This window comes from Haemaphysalis longicornis, unplaced genomic scaffold (genome assembly GCF_048455015.1).
Source record: "Haemaphysalis longicornis isolate Haplotype H1 unplaced genomic scaffold, Haemaphysalis longicornis Haplotype H1 scaffold_10, whole genome shotgun sequence".
Taxonomy (NCBI): Eukaryota; Metazoa; Arthropoda; class Arachnida; order Ixodida; family Ixodidae; genus Haemaphysalis; species Haemaphysalis longicornis.
This window is the reverse complement of record NW_027526204.1, coordinates 581991-606570: the sequence shown is the minus strand read 5'-3', so window position 1 is coordinate 606570 and position 24580 is coordinate 581991.

The following is a 24580-nucleotide window of genomic DNA, read 5'->3' as shown; positions in this document are numbered from 1 at the left end:
TCAAATAAATAGGGACTCAGGCCTGTTTCGTGAAGTGCACTTTGCTGAGTGCTGTGAGTAGCCGCCAGATGATCGCATCCTACATCAAATAAATAGGGACTTAGGCGTGCTTAGTCAAGTTAACTTTGCTCAGTGCTGTGAGTAGCCGCCAGATGATGGCGTTCTACATAAAATAAATGGGGACGCAGGCATGTTTCGTCAAGCGATCTTTTCTCAGTGCTTGGAGTAGCTGCCAGATGATCGCATCCTACATCAAATAAATAGGGACGCAGTGCTTGTTTCGTCATGTGCACTTTGCTCAGTGCTGTGAGTAGCCGCCAGATGATCACATCCTACTAAAATATATAGGGACTCAGGCGTGTTTAGTCAAGTGAACTTTGCTCAGTGCTGTGAGTAGCCGCCAGATGATCGCATCCTACATCAAATAGATAGGCACTCTTGCCTGTTTCGTCAAGTGAACTTTGCTCAGTGCTGTGAGTAGCCGCCAGATGATCGCATCCTACATCAAATAAATAGGGACTCAGGCGTGTTTAGTCAAGTGAACTTTGCTCAGTGCTGTGAGTAGCTGCCAGATGATCGCATCCTACATCAAATAAATAGGGACTCAGGCGTGTTTAGTAAAGTGAACTTTGCTCAGTGCTGTGAGTAGCCGCCAGATGATCGCATCCTACATCAAATAAATAGGGACTTAGGCGTGTTTAGTCAAGTGAACTTTGCTCAGTGCTGTGAGTAGCCGCCAGATGATGGCGTTCAACATAAAATAAATGGGGACGCAGGCATGTTTCGTCAAGCGATCTTTGCTCAGTGCTTGGAGTAGCTGCCAGATGATCGCATCCTACATCAAATAAATAGGGACGCAGTGCTTGTTTCGTCATGTGCACTTTGCTCAGTGCTGTGAGTAGCCGCCAGATGATCGCATCCTACATCAAATAAATAGGGACTTAGGCGTGTTTAGTAAAGTGAACTTTGCTCAGTGCTGTGAGTAGCCGCCAGATGATCGCATCCTACATCAAATAAATAGGGACTCAGGCCTGTTTCGTGAAGTGCACTTTGCTCAGTGCTGTGAGTAGCCGCCAGATGATCACATCCTACACAAATATATAGGGACTCAGGCGTGTTTAGTCAAGTGAACTTTGCTCAGTGCTGTGAGTAGCCGCCAGATGATCGCATCCTACATCAAATAGATAGGGACGCAGGCCCCTTTCGTCAAGTGCACTTTGCTCAGTGCTGTGAGTAGCCGCCAGATGATCGCATCCTACATCAAATAAATAGGGACTCAGGCCTGTTTCGTCAAGTGAACTTTGCTCATTGCTGTGAGTAGCTCCTAGATGATCGTATTCTACATCAAATAATAGGGACTCAGGCGTGTTTATTCAAGTGAACTTTGCTCAGTGCTGTGAGTAGTTGCCAGATGATCGCATCCTACATCAAATAGATAGGCACTCTTGCCTGTTTCGTTAAGTGAACTTTGCTCAGTGCTGTTAGTAGCCGCCAGATGATGGCATCCTACATAAAATAAACGGGGACGCAGGCATGTTTCGTCAAGTGATCTTTGCTCAGTGCTGGCTGTGAGTAGCCGCCAGATGATCGCATCTTACATCAAATAAATAGGGACGCAGGCCCGTTTCGTCAAGTGAATTTTGCTCAGTGCTGTGAGTAGCCGCCAGATGAAAGCATCCTACATCAAATAAATAGGGACTTAGGCGTGTTTAGTAAAGTGAACTTTGCTCAGTGCTGTGAGTAGCCGCCAGATGATCGCATCCTACATCAAATAAATAGGGACTCAGGCCTGTTTCGTGAAGTGCACTTTGCTCAGTGCTGTGAGTAGCCGCCAGATGATCACATCCTACACAAATATATAGGGACTCAGGCGTGTTTAGTCAAGTGAACTTTGCTCAGTGCTGTGAGTAGCCGCCAGATGATCGCATCCTACATCAAATAGATAGGGACGCAGGCCCCTTTCGTCAAGTGCACTTTGCTCAGTGCTGTGAGTAGCCGCCAGATGATCGCATCCTACATCAAATAAATAGGGACTCAGGCCTGTTTCGTGAAGTGCACTTTGCTGAGTGCTGTGAGTAGCCGCCAGATGATCGCATCTTACATCAAATAAATAGGGACTTAGGCGTGCTTAGGCAAGTGAACTTTGCTCAGTGCTGTGAGTAGCCGCCAGATGATGGCGTTCCACATAAAATAAATGGGGACGCAGGCATGTTTCGTCAAGCGATCTTTGCTCAGTGCTTGGAGTAGCTGCCAGATGATCGCATCCTACATCAAATAAATAGGGACGCAGTGCTTGTTTCGTCATGTGCACTTTGCTCAGTGCTGTGAGTAGCCGCCAGATGATCACATCCTACACAAATATATAGGGACTCAGGCGTGTTTAGTCAAGTGAACTTTGCTCAGTGCTGTGAGTAGCCGCCAGATGATCGCATCCTACATCAAATAGATAGGCACTCTTGCCTGTTTCGTCAAGTGAACTTTGCTCAGTGCTGTGAGTAGCCGCCAGATGATCGCATCCTACATCAAATAAATAGGGACTCAGGCGTGTTTAGTCAAGTGAACTTTGCTCAGTGCTGTGAGTAGCCGCCAGATGATCGCATCCTACATCAAATAAATAGGGAGTCAGGCCTGTTTCGTCAAGTGAACTTTGCTCAGTGCTGTGAGTAGCCCCTAGATGATCGCATCGTACATCAAATAAATAGGGACTCAGGCGTGTTTAGTCAAGTGAACTTTGCTCAGTGCTGTGAGTAGCTGCCAGATGATCGCATCCTACATCAAATAAATAGGGACTCAGGCGTGTTTAGTAAAGTGAACTTTGCTCAGTGCTGTGAGTAGCCGCCAGATGATCGCATCCTACATCAAATAAATAGGGACTCAGGCCTGTTTCGTGAAGTTCACTTTGCTGAGTGCTGTGAGTAGCCGCCAGATGATCGCATCCTACATCAAATAAATAGGGACTTAGGCGTGTTTAGTCAAGTGAACTTTGCTCAGTGCTGTGAGTAGCCGCCAGATGATGGCGTTCTACATAAAATAAATGGGGACGCAGGCATGTTTCGTCAAGCGATCTTTGCTCAGTGCTTGGAGTAGCTGCCAGATGATCGCATCCTACATCAAATAAATAGGGACGCAGTGCTTGTTTCGTCATGTGCACTTTGCTCAGTGCTGTGAGTAGCCGCCAGATGATCACATCCTACACAAATATATAGGGACTCAGGCGTGTTTAGTCAAGTGAACTTTGCTCAGTGCTGTGAGTAGCCGCCAGATGATCGCATCCTACATCAAATAGATAGGGACGCAGGCCCCTTTCGTCAAGTGCACTTTGCTCAGTGCTGTGAGTAGCCGCCAGATGATCGCATCCTACATCAAATAAATAGGGACTCAGGCCTGTTTCGTGAAGTGCACTTTGCTGAGTGCTGTGAGTAGCCGCCAGATGATCGCATCCTACATCAAATAAATAGGGACTTAGGCGTGCTTAGTCAAGTGAACTTTGCTCAGTGCTGTGAGTAGCCGCCAGATGATGGCGTTCTACATAAAATAAATGGGGACGCAGGCATGTTTTGTCAAGCGATCTTTGCTCAGTGCTTGGAGTAGCCGCCAGATGATCGCATCCTACATCAAATAAATAGGGACGCAGTGCTTGTTTCGTCATGTGCACTTTGCTCAGTGCTGTGAGTAGCCGCCAGATGATCGCATCCTACATCAAATAAATAGGGACTCAGGCGTGTTTAGTCAAGTGAACTTTGCTCAGTGCTGTGAGTAGCCGCCAGATGATCGCATCCTACATCAAATAAATAGGGAGTCAGGCCTGTTTCGTCAAGTGAACTTTGCTCAGTGCTGTGAGTAGCCCCTAGATGATCGCATCCTACATCAAATAAATAGGGACTCAGGCGTGTTTAGTCAAGTGAACTTTGCTCAGTGCTGTGAGTAGCTGCCAGATGATCGCATCCTACATCAAATAAATAGGGACTCAGGCGTGTTTAGTAAAGTGAACTTTGCTCAGTGCTGTGAGTAGCCGCCAGATGATCGCATCCTACATCAAATAAATAGGGACTTAGGCGTGTTTAGTCAAGTGAACTTTGCTCAGTGCTGTGAGTAGCCGCCAGATGATGGCGTTCAACATAAAATAAATGGGGACGCAGGCATGTTTCGTCAAGCGATCTTTGCTCAGTGCTTGGAGTAGCTGCCAGATGATCGCATCCTACATCAAATAAATAGGGACGCAGTGCTTGTTTCGTCATGTGCACTTTGCTCAGTGCTGTGAGTAGCCGCCAGATGATCACATCCTACACAAATATATGGGGACTCAGGCGTGTTTAGTCAAGTGAACTTTGCTCATTGCTGTGAGTAGCCGCCAGATGTTCGCATCCTACATCAAATAAATAGGGACGCAGGCCGCTTTCGTCAAGTGCACTTTGCTCAGTGCTGTGAGTAGCCGCCAGATGATGGCATCCTGCATCAAAAATAGGGACTCAGGCGTGTTTAGTCAAGTGAACTTTGCTCAGTGCTGTTAGTAGGCGCCAGACGATCGCATCCTACATCAAATAAATAGGGAGTCAGGCCTGTTTCGTCAAGTGAACTTTGCTCAGTGCTGTGAGTAGCTCCTAGATGATCACATCCTACATCAAATAAATAGGGAGTCAGGCCTGTTTCGTCAAGTGAACTTTGCTCAGTGCTGTGAGTAGCCGCCAGATGATCGCATCCTACATCAAACAGATAGGCACTCAGGCCTGTTTCGTCAAGTGAACTTTGCTCAGTGCTGTGAGTAGCCGCCAGATGATCGCATCCTACATCAAATAAATAGGGACTCAGGCCTGTTTCGTCAAGTGAACTTTGCTCAGTGCTGTGAGTAGCCGCCAGATGATGGCGTTCTACATAAAATAAATGGGGACGCAGGCATGTTTCGTCAAACGATCTTTGCTCAGTGCTTGGAGTAGCCGCCAGATGATCACATCCTACACAAATATATAGGGACTCAGGCGTGTTTAGTCAAGTGAACTTTGCTCAGTGCTGTGAGTAGCCGCCAGATGATCGCATCCTACATCAAATAAATAGGGACGTAGGCCCCTTTCGTCAAGTGCACTTTGCTCAGTGCTGTTAGTAGCCGCCAGATGATCGCATCCTAAATCAAATAAATAGGGACTCAGGCGTGTGTAGTCAAGTGAACTTTGCTCAGTGCTGTGAGTAGCCGCCAGATGATCGCATCCTACATCAAATAAATAGGGAGTCAGGCCTGTTTCGTCAAGTGAACTTTGCTCATTGCTGTGAGTAGCTCCTAGATGATCGTATCCTACATAAAATAAATAGGGACTCAGGCGTGTTTAGTCAAGTGAACTTTGCTCAGTGCTGTGAGTAGCCGCCAGATGATCGGATCCTACATCAAATAAATAGGGAGTCAGGCCTGTTTCGTGAAGTGAACTTTGCTCATTGCTGTGAGTAGCTCCTAGATGATCGTATCCTACATCAAATAAATAGGGACTCAGGCGTGTTTAGTTAAGTGAACTTTGCTCAGTGCTGTGAGTAGCCGCCAGATGATCGTATCCTATATCAAAAAGATAGGCACTCTTCCCTGTTTCGTCAAGTGAACTTTGCTCAGTGCTGTTAGTAGCCGCCAGATGATGGCATCCTACATAAAATAAATGGGGACGCAGGCATGTTTCGTCAAGTGATCTTTGCTCAGTGCTGGCTGTGAGTAGCCGCCAGATGATCGCATCTTACATCAAATAAATAGGGACGCAGGCCCGTTTCGTCAAGTGAATTTTGCTCACTGCTGTGAGTAGCCGCCAGATGATCGCATCCTACATCAAATAAATAGGGACTCAGGCGTGTTTAGTAAAGTGAACTTTGCTCAGTGCTGTGAGTAGCCGCCAGATGATCGCATCCTACATCAAATAGAAAGGGACGTAGGCCTGTTTCGTCAAGTGCACTTTGCTCAGTGCTGTGAGTAGCCGCCAGATGATCGCATCCTACATCAAATAAATAGGGACTCAGGCGTGTTTAGTCAAGTGAACTTTCTCAGTGCTGTGAGTAGCTGCCAGATGATCGCATCCTACATCAAATAAATAGGGACTCAGGCGAGTTTAGTCAGGTGAACTTTGCTCAGTGCTGTGAGTAGCCGCCAGATGATCGCATCCTACATCAAATAAATAGGTTCGCAGGCCCGTTTCGTCAAGTGAATTTTGCTCAGTGCTGTGAGTAGCCCCCAGATGATCGCATCCTACATCAAATAAATATGGACTCAGGCGTGTTTAGTCAAGTGAACTTTCTCAGTGCTGTGAGTAGCTGCCAGACGATCGCATCCTACATCAAATAAATAGGGACTCAGGCGAGTTTAGTCAGGTGAACTTTGCTCAGTGCTGTGAGTAGCCGCCAGATGATCGCATCCTACATCAAATAAATAGGTTCGCAGGCCCGTTTCGTCAAGTGAACTTTGCTCAGTGCTGTGAGTAGCCGCCAGATGATCGCATCCTACATCAAATAAATAGGGACTCAGGCCTGTTTCGTGAAGTGCACTTTGCTGAGTGCTGTGAGTAGCCGCCAGATGATCGCATCCTACATCAAATAAATAGGGACTGAGGCGTGTTTAGTCAAGTGAACTTTGCTCAGTGCTGTGAGTAGCCGCCAGATGATGGCGTTCTACATAAAATAAATGGGGACGCAGGCATGTTTCGGCAAGCGATTTTTGCTCAGTGCTTGGAGTAGCTGCCAGATGATCGCATCCTACATCAAATAAATAGGGACTCAGGCGTGTTTAGTCAAGTGAACTTGGCTCAGTGCTGTGAGTAGCCGCCAGATGATCGCATCCTACATCAAATAAACAGGGAGTCAGGCCTGTTTCGTCAAGTGAACTTTGCTCAGTGCTGTGAGTAGCCGCCAGACGATCGCTACCTACATCAAATAGATAGGCACTCAGGCCTGTTTCGTCAAGTGAACTTTGCTCAGTGCTGTTAGTAGCCGCCAGATGATGGCGTCCTACATAAAATAAATGGGGACGCAGGCATGTTTCGTCAAGCGATCTTTGCTCAGTGCTGTGAGTAGCCGCCAGATGATCGCATCCTACATCAAATAAATAGGGACGCAGGCCCCTTTCGTCAAGTGCACTTTGCTCAGTGCTGTGAGTAGCCGCCAGATGATCGCATCCTACATCAAATAAATAGGGACTCAGGCGTGTTTAGTCAAGTGAACTTTGCTCAGTGCTGTGAGTAGCCGCCAGATGATCGCATCCTACATCAAATAAATAGGGAGTCAGGCCTGTTTCGTCAAGTGAACTTTGCTCAGTGCTGTGAGTAGCCCCTAGATGATCGCATCCTACATCAAATAAATAGGGACTCAGGCGTGTTTAGTCAAGTGCACTTTGCTGGGTGCTGTGAGTAGCCGCCAGATGATCGCATCCTACATCAAATAAATAGGGACTTAGGAGTGTTTAGTCAAGTGAACTTTGCTCAGTGCTGTGAGTAGCCGCCAGATGATGGCGTTCTACATAAAATAAATGGGGACGCCGGCATGTTTCGTCAAGCGATCTTTGCTCAGTGCTTGGAGTAGCTGCCAGATGATCGCATCCTACATCAAATAAATAGGGACGCAGTGCTTGTTTCGTCATGTGCACTTTGCTCAGTGCTGTGATTAGCCGCCAGATGATCACATCCTACACAAATATATAGGGACTCAGGCGTGTTTAGTCAAGTGAACTTTGCTCAGTGCTGTGAGTAGCTGCCAGATGATCGCATCCTACATCAAATAAATAGGGACGCAGGCCCCTTTCGTCAAGTGCACTTTGCTCAGTGCTGTGAGTAGCCGCCAGACGATCGCATCCTACATCAAATAAATAGGGACTCAGGCCTGTTTCGTCAAGTGCACTTTGCTGAGTGCTGTGAGTAGCCGCCAGATGATCTCATCCTACATCAAATAAATAGGCACTTAGGCGTGTTTATTCAAGTGAACTTTGCTCAGTGCTGTGAGTAGCTGCCAGGTGATCGCATCCTACATCAAATAGATAGGGACTCGGGCCTGTTTCGTCAAGTGAACTTTGCTCAGTGCTGTTAGTAGCCGCCAGATGATGGCGTCCTACTTAAAATAAATGGGGACGCAGGCATGTTTAGTCAAGTGAACTTTGCTCAGCGCTGTGAGTAGCCGCCAGATGATCGCATCCTACATCAAATAAAGAGGGAGTCAGGCCGGTTTCGTCAAGTGAACTTTGCTCAGTGCTGTTAGTAGGCGCCAGACGATCGCATCCTACATCAAATAAATAGGGAGTCAGGCCTGTTTCGTCAAGTGAACTTTGCTCAGTGCTGTGAGTAGCTCCTAGATGATCACATCCTACATCAAATAAATAGGGAGTCAGGCCTGTTTCGTCAAGTGAACTTTGCTCAGTGCTGTGAGTAGCCGCCAGATGATCGCATCCTACATCAAACAGATAGGCACTCAGGCCTGTTTCGTCAAGTGAACTTTGCTCAGTGCTGTGAGTAGCCGCCAGATGATCGCATCCTACATCAAATAAATAGGGACTCAGGCCTGTTTCGTCAAGTGAACTTTGCTCAGTGCTGTGAGTAGCCGCCAGATGATGGCGTTCTACATAAAATAAATGGGGACGCAGGCATGTTTCGTCAAACGATCTTTGCTCAGTGCTTGGAGTAGCCGCCAGATGATCACATCCTACACAAATATATAGGGACTCAGGCGTGTTTAGTCAAGTGAACTTTGCTCAGTGCTGTGAGTAGCCGCCAGATGATCGCATCCTACATCAAATAAATAGGGACGTAGGCCCCTTTCGTCAAGTGCACTTTGCTCAGTGCTGTTAGTAGCCGCCAGATGATCGCATCCTAAATCAAATAAATAGGGACTCAGGCGTGTGTAGTCAAGTGAACTTTGCTCAGTGCTGTGAGTAGCCGCCAGATGATCGCATCCTACATCAAATAAATAGGGAGTCAGGCCTGTTTCGTCAAGTGAACTTTGCTCATTGCTGTGAGTAGCTCCTAGATGATCGTATCCTACATAAAATAAATAGGGACTCAGGCGTGTTTAGTCAAGTGAACTTTGCTCAGTGCTGTGAGTAGCCGCCAGATGATCGGATCCTACATCAAATAAATAGGGAGTCAGGCCTGTTTCGTGAAGTGAACTTTGCTCATTGCTGTGAGTAGCTCCTAGATGATCGTATCCTACATCAAATAAATAGGGACTCAGGCGTGTTTAGTTAAGTGAACTTTGCTCAGTGCTGTGAGTAGCCGCCAGATGATCGTATCCTATATCAAAAAGATAGGCACTCTTCCCTGTTTCGTCAAGTGAACTTTGCTCAGTGCTGTTAGTAGCCGCCAGATGATGGCATCCTACATAAAATAAATGGGGACGCAGGCATGTTTCGTCAAGTGATCTTTGCTCAGTGCTGGCTGTGAGTAGCCGCCAGATGATCGCATCTTACATCAAATAAATAGGGACGCAGGCCCGTTTCGTCAAGTGAATTTTGCTCAGTGCTGTGAGTAGCCGCCAGATGATCGCATCCTACATCAAATAAATAGGGACTCAGGCGTGTTTAGTAAAGTGAACTTTGCTCAGTGCTGTGAGTAGCCGCCAGATGATCGCATCCTACATCAAATAGAAAGGGACGTAGGCCTGTTTCGTCAAGTGCACTTTGCTCAGTGCTGTGAGTAGCCGCCAGATGATCGCATCCTACATCAAATAAATAGGGACTCAGGCGTGTTTAGTCAAGTGAACTTTCTCAGTGCTGTGAGTAGCTGCCAGATGATCGCATCCTACATCAAATAAATAGGGACTCAGGCGAGTTTAGTCAGGTGAACTTTGCTCAGTGCTGTGAGTAGCCGCCAGATGATCGCATCCTACATCAAATAAATAGGTTCGCAGGCCCGTTTCGTCAAGTGAATTTTGCTCAGTGCTGTGAGTAGCCCCCAGATGATCGCATCCTACATCAAATAAATATGGACTCAGGCGTGTTTAGTCAAGTGAACTTTCTCAGTGCTGTGAGTAGCTGCCAGACGATCGCATCCTACATCAAATAAATAGGGACTCAGGCGAGTTTAGTCAGGTGAACTTTGCTCAGTGCTGTGAGTAGCCGCCAGATGATCGCATCCTACATCAAATAAATAGGTTCGCAGGCCCGTTTCGTCAAGTGAACTTTGCTCAGTGCTGTGAGTAGCCGCCAGATGATCGCATCCTACATCAAATAAATAGGGACTCAGGCCTGTTTCGTGAAGTGCACTTTGCTGAGTGCTGTGAGTAGCCGCCAGATGATCGCATCCTACATCAAATAAATAGGGACTGAGGCGTGTTTAGTCAAGTGAACTTTGCTCAGTGCTGTGAGTAGCCGCCAGATGATGGCGTTCTACATAAAATAAATGGGGACGCAGGCATGTTTCGGCAAGCGATTTTTGCTCAGTGCTTGGAGTAGCTGCCAGATGATCGCATCCTACATCAAATAAATAGGGACTCAGGCGTGTTTAGTCAAGTGAACTTGGCTCAGTGCTGTGAGTAGCCGCCAGATGATCGCATCCTACATCAAATAAACAGGGAGTCAGGCCTGTTTCGTCAAGTGAACTTTGCTCAGTGCTGTGAGTAGCCGCCAGACGATCGCTACCTACATCAAATAGATAGGCACTCAGGCCTGTTTCGTCAAGTGAACTTTGCTCAGTGCTGTTAGTAGCCGCCAGATGATGGCGTCCTACATAAAATAAATGGGGACGCAGGCATGATTCGTCAAGCGATCTTTGCTCAGTGCTGTGAGTAGCCGCCAGATGATCGCATCCTACATCAAATAAATAGGGACGCAGGCCCCTTTCGTCAAGTGCACTTTGCTCAGTGCTGTGAGTAGCCGCCAGATGATCGCATCCTACATCAAATAAATAGGGACTCAGGCGTGTTTAGTCAAGTGAACTTTGCTCAGTGCTGTGAGTAGCCGCCAGATGATCGCATCCTACATCAAATAAATAGGGAGTCAGGCCTGTTTCGTCAAGTGAACTTTGCTCAGTGCTGTGAGTAGCCCCTAGATGATCGCATCCTACATCAAATAAATAGGGACTCAGGCGTGTTTAGTCAAGTGCACTTTGCTGGGTGCTGTGAGTAGCCGCCAGATGATCGCATCCTACATCAAATAAATAGGGACTTAGGAGTGTTTAGTCAAGTGAACTTTGCTCAGTGCTGTGAGTAGCCGCCAGATGATGGCGTTCTACATAAAATAAATGGGGACGCCGGCATGTTTCGTCAAGCGATCTTTGCTCAGTGCTTGGAGTAGCTGCCAGATGATCGCATCCTACATCAAATAAATAGGGACGCAGTGCTTGTTTCGTCATGTGCACTTTGCTCAGTGCTGTGAGTAGCCGCCAGATGATCACATCCTACACAAATATATAGGGACTCAGGCGTGTTTAGTCAAGTGAACTTTGCTCAGTGCTGTGAGTAGCTGCCAGATGATCGCATCCTACATCAAATAAATAGGGACGCAGGCCCCTTTCGTCAAGTGCACTTTGCTCAGTGCTGTGAGTAGCCGCCAGACGATCGCATCCTACATCAAATAAATAGGGACTCAGGCCTGTTTCGTCAAGTGCACTTTGCTGAGTGCTGTGAGTAGCCGCCCGATGATCTCATCCTACATCAAATAAATAGGCACTTAGGCGTGTTTATTCAAGTGAACTTTGCTCAGTGCTGTGAGTAGCTGCCAGGTGATCGCATCCTACATCAAATAGATAGGGACTCGGGCCTGTTTCGTCAAGTGAACTTTGCTCAGTGCTGTTAGTAGCCGCCAGATGATGGCGTCCTACTTAAAATAAATGGGGACGCAGGCATGTTTAGTCAAGTGAACTTTGCTCAGCGCTGTGAGTAGCCGCCAGATGATCGCATCCTACATCAAATAAAGAGGGAGTCAGGCCGGTTTCGTCAAGTGAACTTTGCTCAGTGCTGTGAGTAGCTCCTAGATGATCGCATCCTACATCAAATAAATAGGGAGTCAGGCCTGTTTCGTCAAGTGAACTTTGCTCAGTGCTGTGAGTAGCCGCAAGATCATCGCATCCTACATCAAATAGATAGGCACTCAGGCCTGTTTCGTCAAGTGAACTTTGCTCAGTGCTGTTAGTAGCCGCCAGATGATGGCGTCCTACATAAAATAAATGGGGACGCAGGCATGTTTCGTCAAGTGATCTTTGCTCAGTGCTGGCTGTGAATAGCCGCCAGATGATCGCATCTTACATCAAATAAATAGGGACGCAGGCCCGTTTCGTCAAGTGAATTTTGCTCAGTGCTGTGAGTAGCCGCCAGATGATCGCATCCTACATCAAATAAATAGGGACTCAGGCGTGTTTAGTCAAGTGAACTTTGCTTAGTGCTGTGAGTAGCCGCCAGATGATCGCATCCTACATCAAATAAATAGGGACTCAGGCCTGTTTCGTCAAGAGCACTTTGCTGAGTGCTGTGAGTAGCCGCCAGATGATCGCATCCTACATCAAATAAATAGGGAATTAGACGTGTTTAGTCAAGTGAACTTTGCTCAGTGCTGTGAGTAGCCGCCAGATGATGGCGTTCTACATAAAATAAATGGGGACGCAGGCATGTTTCGTCAAACGATCTTTGCTCAGTGCTTGGAGTAGCCGCCAGATGATCACATCCTACACAAATATATAGGGACTCAGGCGTGTTTAGTCAAGTGAACTTTGCTCAGTGCTGTGAGTAGCCGCCAGATGATCGCATCCTACATCAAATAAATAGGGACGCAGGCCCCTTTCGTCAAGTGCACTTTGCTCAGTGCTGTTAGTAGCCGCCAGATGATCGCATCCTACATCAAATAAATAGGGACTCAGGCGTGTGTAGTCAAGTGAACTTTGTTCAGTGCTGTGAGTAGCCGCCAGATGATCGCATCCTACATCAAATAAATAGGGAGCCAGGCCTGTTTCGTCAAGTGAACTTTGCTCATTGCTGTGAGTAGCTCCTAGATGATCGTATCCTACATCAAATAAATAGGGACTCTTCCCTGTTTCGTCAAGTGAACTTTGCTCAGTGCTGTTAGTAGCCGCCAGATGACGGCATCCTACATAAAATAAATGGGGACGCAGGCATGTTTCGTCAAGTGATCTTTGCTCAGTGCTGGCTGTGAGTAGCCGCCAGATGATCGCATCTTACATCAAATAAATAGGGACGCAGGCCCGTTTCGTCAAGTGAATTTTGCTCAGTGCTGTGAGTAGCCGCCAGATGATCGCATTCTACATCAAATAGAAAGGGACGTAGGCCTGTTTCGTCAAGTGCACTTTGCTCAGTGCTGTGAGTAGCCGCCAGATGATCGCATCCTACATCAAATAAATACGGACTCAGGCGTGTTTAGTCAAGTGAACTTTCTCAGTGCTGTGAGTAGCTGCCAGATGATCGCATCCTACATCAAATAAATAGGGACTTAGGCGTGCTTAGTCAAGTGAACTTTGCTCAGTGCTGTGAGTAGCCGCCAGATGATGGCGTTCTACATAAAATAAATGGGGACGCAGGCATGTTTCGTCAAGTGATCTTTGCTCAGTGCTGGCTGTGAGTAGCCGCCAGATGATCGCATCTTACATCAAATAAATAGGGACGCAGGCCCGTTTCGTCAAGTGAATTTTGCTCAGTGCTGTGAGTAGCCGCCAGATGATCGCATCCTACATCAAATAAATAGGGACTTAGGCGTGTTTAGTAAAGTGAACTTTGCTCAGTGCTGTGAGTAGCCGCCAGATGATCGCATCCTACATCAAATAAATAGGGACTCAGGCCTGTTTCGTGAAGTGCACTTTGCTGAGTGCTGTGAGTAGCCGCCAGATGATCGCATCCTACATCAAATAAATAGGGACTTAGGCGTGCTTAGTCAAGTGAACTTTGCTCAGTGCGGTGAGTAGCCGCCAGATGATGGCGTTCTACATAATATAAATGGGGACGCAGGCATGTTTCGTCAAGCGATCTTTGCTCAGTGCTTGGAGTAGCTGCCAGATGTTCGCATCCTACATCAAATAAATAGGGACGCAGTGCTTGTTTCGTCATGTGCACTTTGCTCAGTGCTGTGAGTAGCCGCCAGATGATCACATCCTACACAAATATATAGGGACTCAGGCGTGTTTAGTCAAGTGAACTTTGCTCAGTGCTGTGAGTAGCCGCCAGATGATCGCATCCTACATCAAATTAATAGGGACGCAGGCCCCTTTCGTCAAGTGCACTTTGCTCAGTGCTGTGAGTAGCCACCAGATGATCGCATCCTACATCAAATAAATAGGGACTCAGGCGTGTTTAGTCAAGTGAACTTTGCTCAGTGCTGTGAGTAGCCGCCAGATGATCGCATCCGACATCAAATAAATAGGGAGTCAGGCCTGTTTCGTCAAGTGAACTTTGCTCAGTGCTGTGAGTAGCCCCTAGATGATCGCATCCTACATCAAATAAATAGGGACTCAGGCGTGTTTAGTCAAGTGAACTTTGCTCAGTGCTGTGAGTAGCTACCAGATGATCGCATCCTACATCAAATAAATAGGGACTCAGGCGTGTTTAGTAAAGTGAACTTTGCTCAGTGCTGTGAGTAGCCGCCAGATGATCGCATCCTACATCAAATAAATAGGGACTCAGGCCTGTTTCGTGAAGTGCACTTTGCTGAGTGCTGTGAGTAGCCGCCAGATGATCGCATCCTACATCATATAAATAGGGACTTAGGCGTGTTTAGTCAAGTGAACTTTGCTCAGTGCTGTGAGTAGCCGCCAGATGATGGCGTTCTACATAAAATAAATGGGGACGCAGGCATGTTTCGTCAAGCGATCTTTGCTCAGTGCTTGGAGTAGCTGCCAGATGATCGCATCCTACATCAAATAAATAGGGACGCAGTGCTTGTTTCGTCATGTGCACTTTGCTCAGTGCTGTGAGTAGCCGCCAGATGATCACATCCTACACAAATATATAGGGACTCAGGCGTGTTTAGTCAAGTGAACTTTGCTCAGTGCTGTGAGTAGCCGCCAGATGATCGCATCCTACATCAAATAAATAGGGACTCAGGCGTGTTTAGTCAAGTGAACTTTGCTCAGTGCTGTGAGTAGCCGCCAGATGATCGCATCCTACATCAAATAAATAGGGAGTCAGGCCTGTTTCGTCAAGTGAACTTTGCTCAGTGCTGTGAGTAGCCCCTAGATGATCGCATCCTACATCAAATAAATAGAGACTCAGGCGTGTTTAGTCAAGTGAACTTTGCTCAGTGCTGTGAGTAGCTACCAGATGATCGCATCCTACATCAAATAAATAGGGACTCAGGCGTGTTTAGTAAAGTGAACTTTGCTCAGTGCTGTGAGTAGCCGCCAGATGATCGCATCCTACATCAAATAAATAGGGACTTAGGCGTGTTTAGTCAAGTGAACTTTGCTCAGTGCTGTGAGTAGCCGCCAGATGATGGCGTTCAACATAAAATAAATGGGGACGCAGGCATGTTTCGTCAAGCGATCTTTGCTCAGTGCTTGGAGTAGCTGCCAGATGATCGCATCCTACATCAAATAAATAGGGACGCAGTGCTTGGTTCGTCATGTGCACTTTGCTCAGTGCTGTGAGTAGCCGCCAGATGATCACATCCTACATCAAATAAATAGGGACGCAGGCCCCTTTCGTCAAGTGCACTTTGCTCAGTGCTGTTAGTAGCCGCCAGATGATCGCATCCTACATCAAATAAATAGGGACTCAGGCGTGTGTAGTCAAGTGAACTTTGTTCAGTGCTGTGAGTAGCCACCAGATGATCGCATCCTACATCAAATAAATAGGGAGCCAGGCCTGTTTCGTCAAGTGAACTTTGCTCATTGCTGTGAGTAGCTCCTAGATGATCGTATCCTACATCAAATAAATAGGGACTCAGGCGTGTTTAGTCAAGTGAACTTTGCTCAGTGCTGTGAGTAGCCGCCAGATGATCGCATCCTACATCAAATAGATAGGCACTCTTCCCTGTTTCGTCAAGTGAACTTCGCTCAGTGCTGTTAGTAGCCGCCAGATGATGGCATCCTAACTAAAATAAATGGGGACGCAGGCATGTTTCGTCAAGTGATCTTTGCTCAGTGCTGGCTGTGAGTAGCCGCCAGATGATCGCATCTTACATCAAATAAATAGGGACGCAGGCCCGTTTCGTCAAGTGAATTTTGCTCAGTGCTGTGAGTAGCCGCCAGATGATCGCATTCTACATCAAATAGAAAGGGACGTAGGCCTGTTTCGTCAAGTGCACTTTGCTCAGTGCTGTGAGTAGCCGCCAGATGATCGCATCCTACATCAAATAAATAAGGACTCAGGCGTGTTTAGTCAAGTGAACTTTCTCAGTGCTGTGAGTAGCTGCCAGATGATCGCATCCTACATCAAATAAATAGGGACTTAGGCGTGCTTAGTCAAGTGAACTTTGCTCAGTGCTGTGAGTAGCCGCCAGATGATGGCGTTCTACATAAAATAAATGGGGACGCAGGCATGTTTCGTCAAGTAATCTTTGCTCAGTGCTGGCTGTGAGTAGCCGCCAGATGATCGCATCTTACATCAAATAAATAGGGACGCAGGCCCGTTTCGTGAAGTGCACTTTGCTGAGTGCTGTGAGTAGCCGCCAGATGATCGCATCCTACATCAAATAAATAGGGACTTAGGCGTGCTTAGTCAAGTGAACTTTGCTCAGTGCGGTGAGTAGCCGCCAGATGATGGCGTTCTACATAATATAAATGGGGACGCAGGCATGTTTCGTCAAGCGATCTTTGCTCAGTGCTTGGAGTAGCTGGCAGATGTTCGCATCCTACATCAAATAAATAGGGACGCAGTGCTTGTTTCGTCATGTGCACTTTGCTCAGTGCTGTGAGTAGCCGCCAGATGATCACATCCTACACAAATATATAGGGACTCAGGCGTGTTTAGTCAAGTGAACTTTGCTCAGTGCTGTGAGTAGCCGCCAGATGATCGGATCCTACATCAAATTAATAGGGACGCAGGCCCCTTTCGTCAAGTGCACTTTGCTCAGTGCTGTGAGTAGCCACCAGATGATCGCATCCTACATCAAATAAATAGGGACTCAGGCGTGTTTAGTCAAGTGAACTTTGCTCAGTGCTGTGAGTAGCCGCCAGATGATCGCATCCTACATCAAATAAATAGGGAGTCAGGCGTGTTTAGTAAAGTGAACTTTGCTCAGTGCTGTGAGCAGCCGCCAGATGATCGCATCCTACATCAAATAAATAGGGACTCAGGCCTGTTTCGTGAAGTGCACTTTGCTGAGTGCTGTGAGTAGCCGCCAGATGATCGCATCCTACATCATATAAATAGGGACTTAGGCGTGTTTAGTCAAGTGAACTTTGCTCAGTGCTGTGAGTAGCCGCCAGATGATGGCGTTCTACATAAAATAAATGGGGACGCAGGCATGTTTCGTCAAGCGATCTTTGCTCAGTGCTTGGAGTAGCTGCCAGATGATCGCATCCTACATCAAATAAATAGGGACGCAGTGCTTGTTTCGTCATGTTCACTTTGCTCAGTGCTGTGAGTAGCCGCCAGATGATCACATCCTACACAAATATATAGGGACTCAGGCGTGTTTAGTCAAGTGAACTTTGCTCAGTGCTGTGAGTAGCCGCCAGATGATCGCATCCTACATCAAATAGATAGGGACGCAGGCCCCTTTCGTCAAGTGCACTTTGCTCAGTGCTGTGAGTAGCCGCCAGATGATCGCATCCTACATCAAATAAATAGGGACTCAGGCCTGTTTCGTTAAGTGCACTTTGCTGAGTGCTGTGAGTAGCCGCCAGATGATCGCATCCTACATCAAATAAATAGGGACTTAGGCGTGCTTAGTCAAGTGAACTTTGCTCAGTGCTGTGAGTAGCCGCCAGATGATGGCGTTCTACATAAAATAAATGGGGACGCAGGCATGTTTCGTCAAGCGATCTTTGCTCAGTGCTTGGAGTAGCTGCCAGATGATCGCATCCTACATCAAATAAATAGGGACGCAGTGCTTGTTTCGTCATGTGCACTTTGCTCAGTGCTGTGAGTAGCCGGAAGATGATCACATCCTACACAAATATATAGGGACTCAGGCGTGTTTAGTCAAGTGAACTTTGCTCAGTGCTGTGAGTAGCCGCCAGATGATCGCATCCTACATCAAATAAATAGGGACGCAGGCCCCTTTCGTCAAGTGCACTTTGCTCAGTGCTGTGAGTAGCCGCCAGATGATCGCATCCTACATCAAATAAATAGGGACTCAGGCGTGTTTAGTCAAGTGAACTTTGCTCAGTGCTGTGAGTAGCCGCCAGATGATCGCATCCTACATCAAATAAATAGGGAGTCAGGCCTGTTTCGTCAAGTGAACTTTGCTCAGTGCTGTGAGTAGCCCCTAGATGATCGCATCCTACATCAAATAAATAGAGACTCAGGCGTGTTTAGTCAAGTGAACTTTGCTCAGTGCTGTGAGTAGCTGCCAGATGATCGCATCCTACATCAAATAAATAGGGACTCAGGCGTGTTTAGTAAAGTGAACTTTGCTCAGTGCTGTGAGTAGCCGCCAGATGATCGCATCCTACATCAAATAAATAGGGACTTAGGCGTGTTTAGTCAAGTGAACTTTGCTCAGTGCTGTGAGTAGCCGCCAGATGATGGCGTTCAACATAAAATAAATGGGGACGCAGGCATGTTTCGTCAAGCGATCTTTGCTCAGTGCTTGGAGTAGCTGCCAGATGATCGCATCCTACATCAAATAAATAGGGACGCAGGCATGTTTCGTCAAGTGATCTTTGCTCAGTGCTGTGAGTAGCCGCCAGATGATCGCATCCTACATCAAATAAATAGGGACGCATTCCCCTTTCGTCAAGTGCACTTTGCTCAGTGCTGTTAGTAGCCGCCAGATGATCGCATCCTACATCAAATAAATAGGGACTCAGGCGTGTGTAGTCAAGTGAACTTTGCTCAGTGCTGTGAGTAGCCGCCAGATGATCGCATCCTATATCAAATAAATAGGGAGTCAGGCCTGTTTCGTCAAGTGAACTTTGCTCATTGCTGTGAGTAGCTCCTAGATGATCGTATCCTACATCAAATAAATAGGGACTCAGGCGTGTTTAGTCAAGTGAACTTTGCTCAGTGCTGTGAGTAGCCGCCAGATGATCGCATCTTACATCAAATAAATAGGGACGCAGGCCCGTTTCGTCAAGTGAATTTTGCTCAGTGCTGTGAGTAGCCGCCAGATGATCGCACCCTACATCAAATAAATCGGGACTCAGGCGTGTTTAGTAAAGTGAACTTTGCTCAGTGCTGTGAGTAGCCGCCAGATGATCGCATCCTACATCAAATAGAAAGGGACGTAGGCCTGTTTCGTCAAGTGCACTTTGCTCAGTGCTGTGAGTAGCCGCCAGATGATCGCATCCTACATCAAATAAATAGGGACTCAGGCGTGTTTAGTCAAGTGAACTTTCTCAGTGCTGTGAGTAGCTGCCAGATGATCGCATCCTACATCAAATAAATAGGGACTCAGGCGAGTTTAGTCAAGTGAACTTTGCTCAGTGCTGTGAGTAGCCGCCAGATGATCGCATCCTACATCAAATAAATAGGGACTCAGGCCTGTTTCGTCAAGAGCACTTTGCTCAGTGCTGTGAGTAGCCGACAGATGATCGCATCCTACATCAAATAAATAGGGAATTAGGCGTGTTTAGTCAAGTGAACTTTGCTCAGTGCTGTGAGTAGCCGCCAGATGATGGCGTTCTACATAAAATAAATGGGGACGCAGGCATGTTTCGTCAAACGATCTTTGCTCAGTGCTTGGAGTAGCCGCCAGATGATCACATCCTACACAAATATATAGGGACTCAGGCGTGTTTAGTCAAGTGATCTTTGCTCAGTGCTGTGAGTAGCCGCCAGATGATCGCATCCTACATCAAATAAATAGGGACGCATTCCCCTTTCGTCAAGTGCACTTTGCTCAGTGCTGTTAGTAGCCGCCAGATGATCGCATCCTACATCAAATAAATAGGGACTCAGGCGTGTGTAGTCAAGTGAACTTTGCTCAGTGCTGTGAGTAGCCGCCAGATGATCGCATCCTATATCAAATAAATAGGGAGTCAGGCCTGTTTCGTCAAGTGAACTTTGCTCATTGCTGTGAGTAGCTCCTAGATGATCGTATCCTACATCAAATAAATAGGGACTCAGGCGTGTTTAGTCAAGTGAACTTTGCTCAGTGCTGTGAGTAGCCGCCAGATGATCGCATCTTACATCAAATAAATAGGGACGCAGGCCCGTTTCGTCAAGTGAATTTTGCTCAGTGCTGTGAGTAGCCGCCAGATGATCGCACCCTACATCAATTAAATCGGGACTCAGGCGTGTTTAGTAAAGTGAACTTTGCTCAGTGCTGTGAGTAGCCGCCAGATGATCGCATCCTACATCAAATAGAAAGGGACGTAGGCCTGTTTCGTCAAGTGCACTTTGCTCAGTGCTGTGAGTAGCCGCCAGATGATCGCATCCTACATCAAATAAATAGGGACTCAGGCGTGTTTAGTCAAGTGAACTTTCTCAGTGCTGTGAGTAGCTGCCAGATGATCGCATCCTACATCAAATAAATAGGGACTCAGGCGAGTTTAGTCAGGTGAACTTTGCTCAGTGCTGTGAGTAGCCGCCAGATGATCGCATCCTACATCAAATAAATAGGTTCGCAGGCCCGTTTCGTCAAGTGAATTTTGCTCAGTGCTGTGAGTAGCCGCCAGATGATCGCATCCTACATCAAATAAATATGGACTCAGGCGTGTTTAGTCAAGTGAACTTTCTCAGTGCTGTGAGTAGCTGCCAGACGATCGCATCCTACATCAAATAAATAGGGACTCAGGCGAGTTTAGTCAGGTGAACTTGGCTCAGTGCTGTGAGTAGCCGCCAGATGATCTCATCCTACATCAAATAAACAGGGAGTCAGGCCTGTTTCGTCAAGTGAACTTTGCTCAGTGCTGTGAGTAGCCGCCAGACGATCGCTACCTACATCAAATAGATAGGCACTCAGGCCTGTTTCGTCAAGTGAACTTTGCTCAGTGCTGTTAGTAGCCCCTAGATGATCGCATCCTACATCAAATAAATAGGGACTCAGGCGTGTTTAGTCAAGTGAACTTTGCTCAGTGCTGTGAGTAGCTGCCAGATGATCGCATCCTACATCAAATAAATAGGGACTCACGCGTGTTTAGTAAAGTGAACTTTGCTCAGTGCTGTCAGTAGCCGCCAGATGATCGCATCCTACATCAAATAAATAGGGACTCAGGCCTGTTTCGTGAAGTGCACTTTGCTGAGTGCTGTGAGTAGCCGCCAGATGATCGCATCCTACATCAAATAAATAGGGACTGAGGCGTGTTTAGTCAAGTGAACTTTGCTCAGTTCTGTGAGTAGCCGCCAGATGATCACATCCTACACAAATATTTAGGGACTCAGGCGTGTTTAGTCAAGTGAACTTTGCTCAGTGCTGGGAGTAGCTGCCAGATGATCGCATCCTACATCAAATAAATAGGGACGCAGGCCCCTTTCGTCAAGTGCACTTTGCTCAGCGCTGTGAGTAGCCGCCAGATGATCCCATCCTACATCAAATAAATAGGGACTCAGGCGTGTTTAGTCAAGTGAACTTTGCTCAGTGCTGTGAGTAGCCGCCAGATGATCGCATCCTACATCAAATAAATAGGAAGTCAGGCCTGTTTTGTCAAGTGAACTTTGCTCAGTGCTGTGAGTAGCCCCTAGATGATCGCATCCTACATCAAATAAATAGGGACTCAGGCGTGTTTAGTCAAGTGAACTTTGCTCAGTGCTGTGAGTAGCTGCCAGATGATCGCATCCTACATCAAATAAATAGGGACTGACGCGTGTTTAGTAAAGTGAACTTTGCTCAGTGCTGTCAGTAGCCGCCAGATGATCGCATCCTACATCAAATAAATAGGGACTAAGGCCTGTTTCGTGAAGTGCACTTTGCTGGGTGCTGTGAGTAGCCGCCAGATGATCGCATCCTACATCAAATAAATAGGGACTTAGGCGTGTTTAGTCAAGTGAACTTTGCTCAGTGCTGTGAGTAGCCGCCAGATGATGGCGTTCTACATAAAATAAATGGGGACGCCGGCATGTTTCGTCAAGCGATCTTTGCTCAGTGCTTGGAGTAGCTGCCAGATGATCGCATCCTACATCAAATAAATAGGGACGCAGTGCTTGTTTCGTCATGTGCACTTTGCTCAGTGCTGTGAGTAGCCGCCAGATGATCACATCCTACACAAATATATAGGGACTCAGGCGTGTTTAGTCAAGTGAACTTTGCTCAGTGCTGTGAGTAGCTGCCAGATGATCGCATCCTACATCAAATAAATAGGGACGCAGGCCCCTTTCGTCAAGTGCACTTTGCTCAGTGCTGTGAGTAGCCGCCAGATGATCGCATCCTGCATCAAATAAATAGGGACTCAGGCGTGTTTAGTCAAGTGAACTTTGCTCAGTGCTGTTAGTAGCCGCCAGACGATCGCATCCTACATCAAATAAATAGGGACTCAGGCCTGTTTCGTCAAGTGCACTTTGCTGAGTGCTGTGAGTAGCCGCCAGATGATCTCATCCTACATCAAATAAATAGGCACTGAGGCGTGTTTAGTCAAGTGAACTTTGCTCAGTGCTGTGAGTAGCTGCCAGGTGATCGCATCCTACATCAAATAGATAGGGACTCGGGCCTGTTTCGTCAAGTGAACTTTGCTCAGTGCTGTTAGTAGCCGCCAGATGATGGCGTCCTACTTAAAATAAATGGGGACGCAGGCATGTTTAGTCAAGTGAACTTTGCTCAGTGCTGTGAGTAGCTGCCAGATGATCGCATCCTACATCAAATAAAGAGGGAGTCAGGCCTGTTTCGTCAAGTGAACTTTGCTCAGTGCTGTAAGTAGCTCCTAGATGATCGCATCCTACATCAAATAAACAGGGAGTCAGGCCTGTTTCGTCAAGTGAACTTTGCTCAGTGCTGTGAGTAGCCGCCAGATGATCGCATCCTACATCAAATAGATAGGCACTCAGGCCTGTTTCGTCAAGTGAACTTTGCTCATTGCTGTTAGTAGCCGCCAGATGATGGCGTCCTACATAAAATAAATGGGGACGCAGGCATGTTTCGTCAAGTGATCTTTGCTCAGTGCTGGCTGTGAATAGCCGCCAGATGATCGCATCTTACATCAAATAAATAGGGACGCAGGCCCGTTTCTTCAAGTGAATTTTGCTCAGTGCTGTGAGTAGCCGCCAGATGATCGCATCCTACATCAAATAAATAGGGACTCAGGCGTGTTTAGTCAAGTGAACTTTGCTCAGTGCTGTGAGTAGCCGCCAGATGATCGCATCCTACATCAAATAAATAGGGACTCAGGCCTGTTTCGTCAAGAGCACTTTGCTGAGTGCTGTGAGTAGCCGCCAGATGATCGCATCCTACATCAAATAAATAGGGAATTAGGCGTGTTTAGTCAAGTGAACTTTGCTCAGTGCTGTGAGTAGCCGCCAGATGATGGCGTTCTACATAAAATAAATGGGGACGCAGGCATGTTTCGTCAAACGATCTTTGCTCAGTGCTTGGAGTAGCCGCCAGATGATCACATCCTACACAAATATATAGGGACTCAGGCGTGTTTAGTCAAGTGAACTTTGCTCAGTGCTGTGAGTAGCCGCCAGATGATCGCATCCTACATCAAATAAATAGGGACGCAGGCCCCTTTCGTCAAGTGCACTTTGCTCAGTGCTGTTAGTAGCCGCCAGATGATCGCATCCTACATCAAATAAATAGGGACTCAGGCGTGTGTAGTCAAGTGAACTTTGTCCAGTGCTGTGAGTAGCCGCCAGATGATGGCATCCTACATAAAATAAATGGGGACGCAGGCATGTTTCGTCAAGTGATCTTTGCTCAGTGCTGGCTGTGAGTAGCCGCCAGATGATCGCATCTTACATCAAATAAATAGGTTCGCAGGCCCGTTTCGTCAAGTGAATTTTGCTCAGTGCTGTGAGTAGCCGCCAGATGATCGCATCCTACATCAAATAAATATGGACTCAGGCGTGTTTAGTCAAGTGAACTTTCTCAGTGCTGTGAGTAGCTGCCAGACGATCGCATCCTACATCAAATAAATAGGGACTCAGGCGAGTTTAGTCAGGTGAACTTTGCTCAGTGCTGTGAGTAGCCGCCAGATGATCGCATCCTACATCAAATAAATAGGTTCGCAGGCCCGTTTCGTCAAGTGAACTTTGCTCAGTGCTGTGAGTAGCCGCCAGATGATCGCATCCTACATCAAATAAACAGGGAGTCAGGCCTGTTTCGTCAAGTGAACTTTGCTCAGTGCTGTGAGTAGCCGCCAGACGATCGCTACCTAGATCAAATAGATAGGCACTCAGGCCTGTTTCGTCAAGTGAACTTTGCTGAGTGCTGTTAGTAGCCGCCAGATGATGGCGTCCTACATAAAATAAATGGGGACGCAGGCATGTTTCGTCAAGTGATCTTTGCTCAGTGCTGGCTGTGAGTAGCCGCCAGATGATCGCATCTTACATCAAATAAATAGGGACGCAGGCCCGTTTCGTCAAGTGAATTTTGCTCAGTGCTGTGAGTAGCCGCCAGATGATCGCATCCTACATCAAATAAATAGGGACTCAGGCGTGT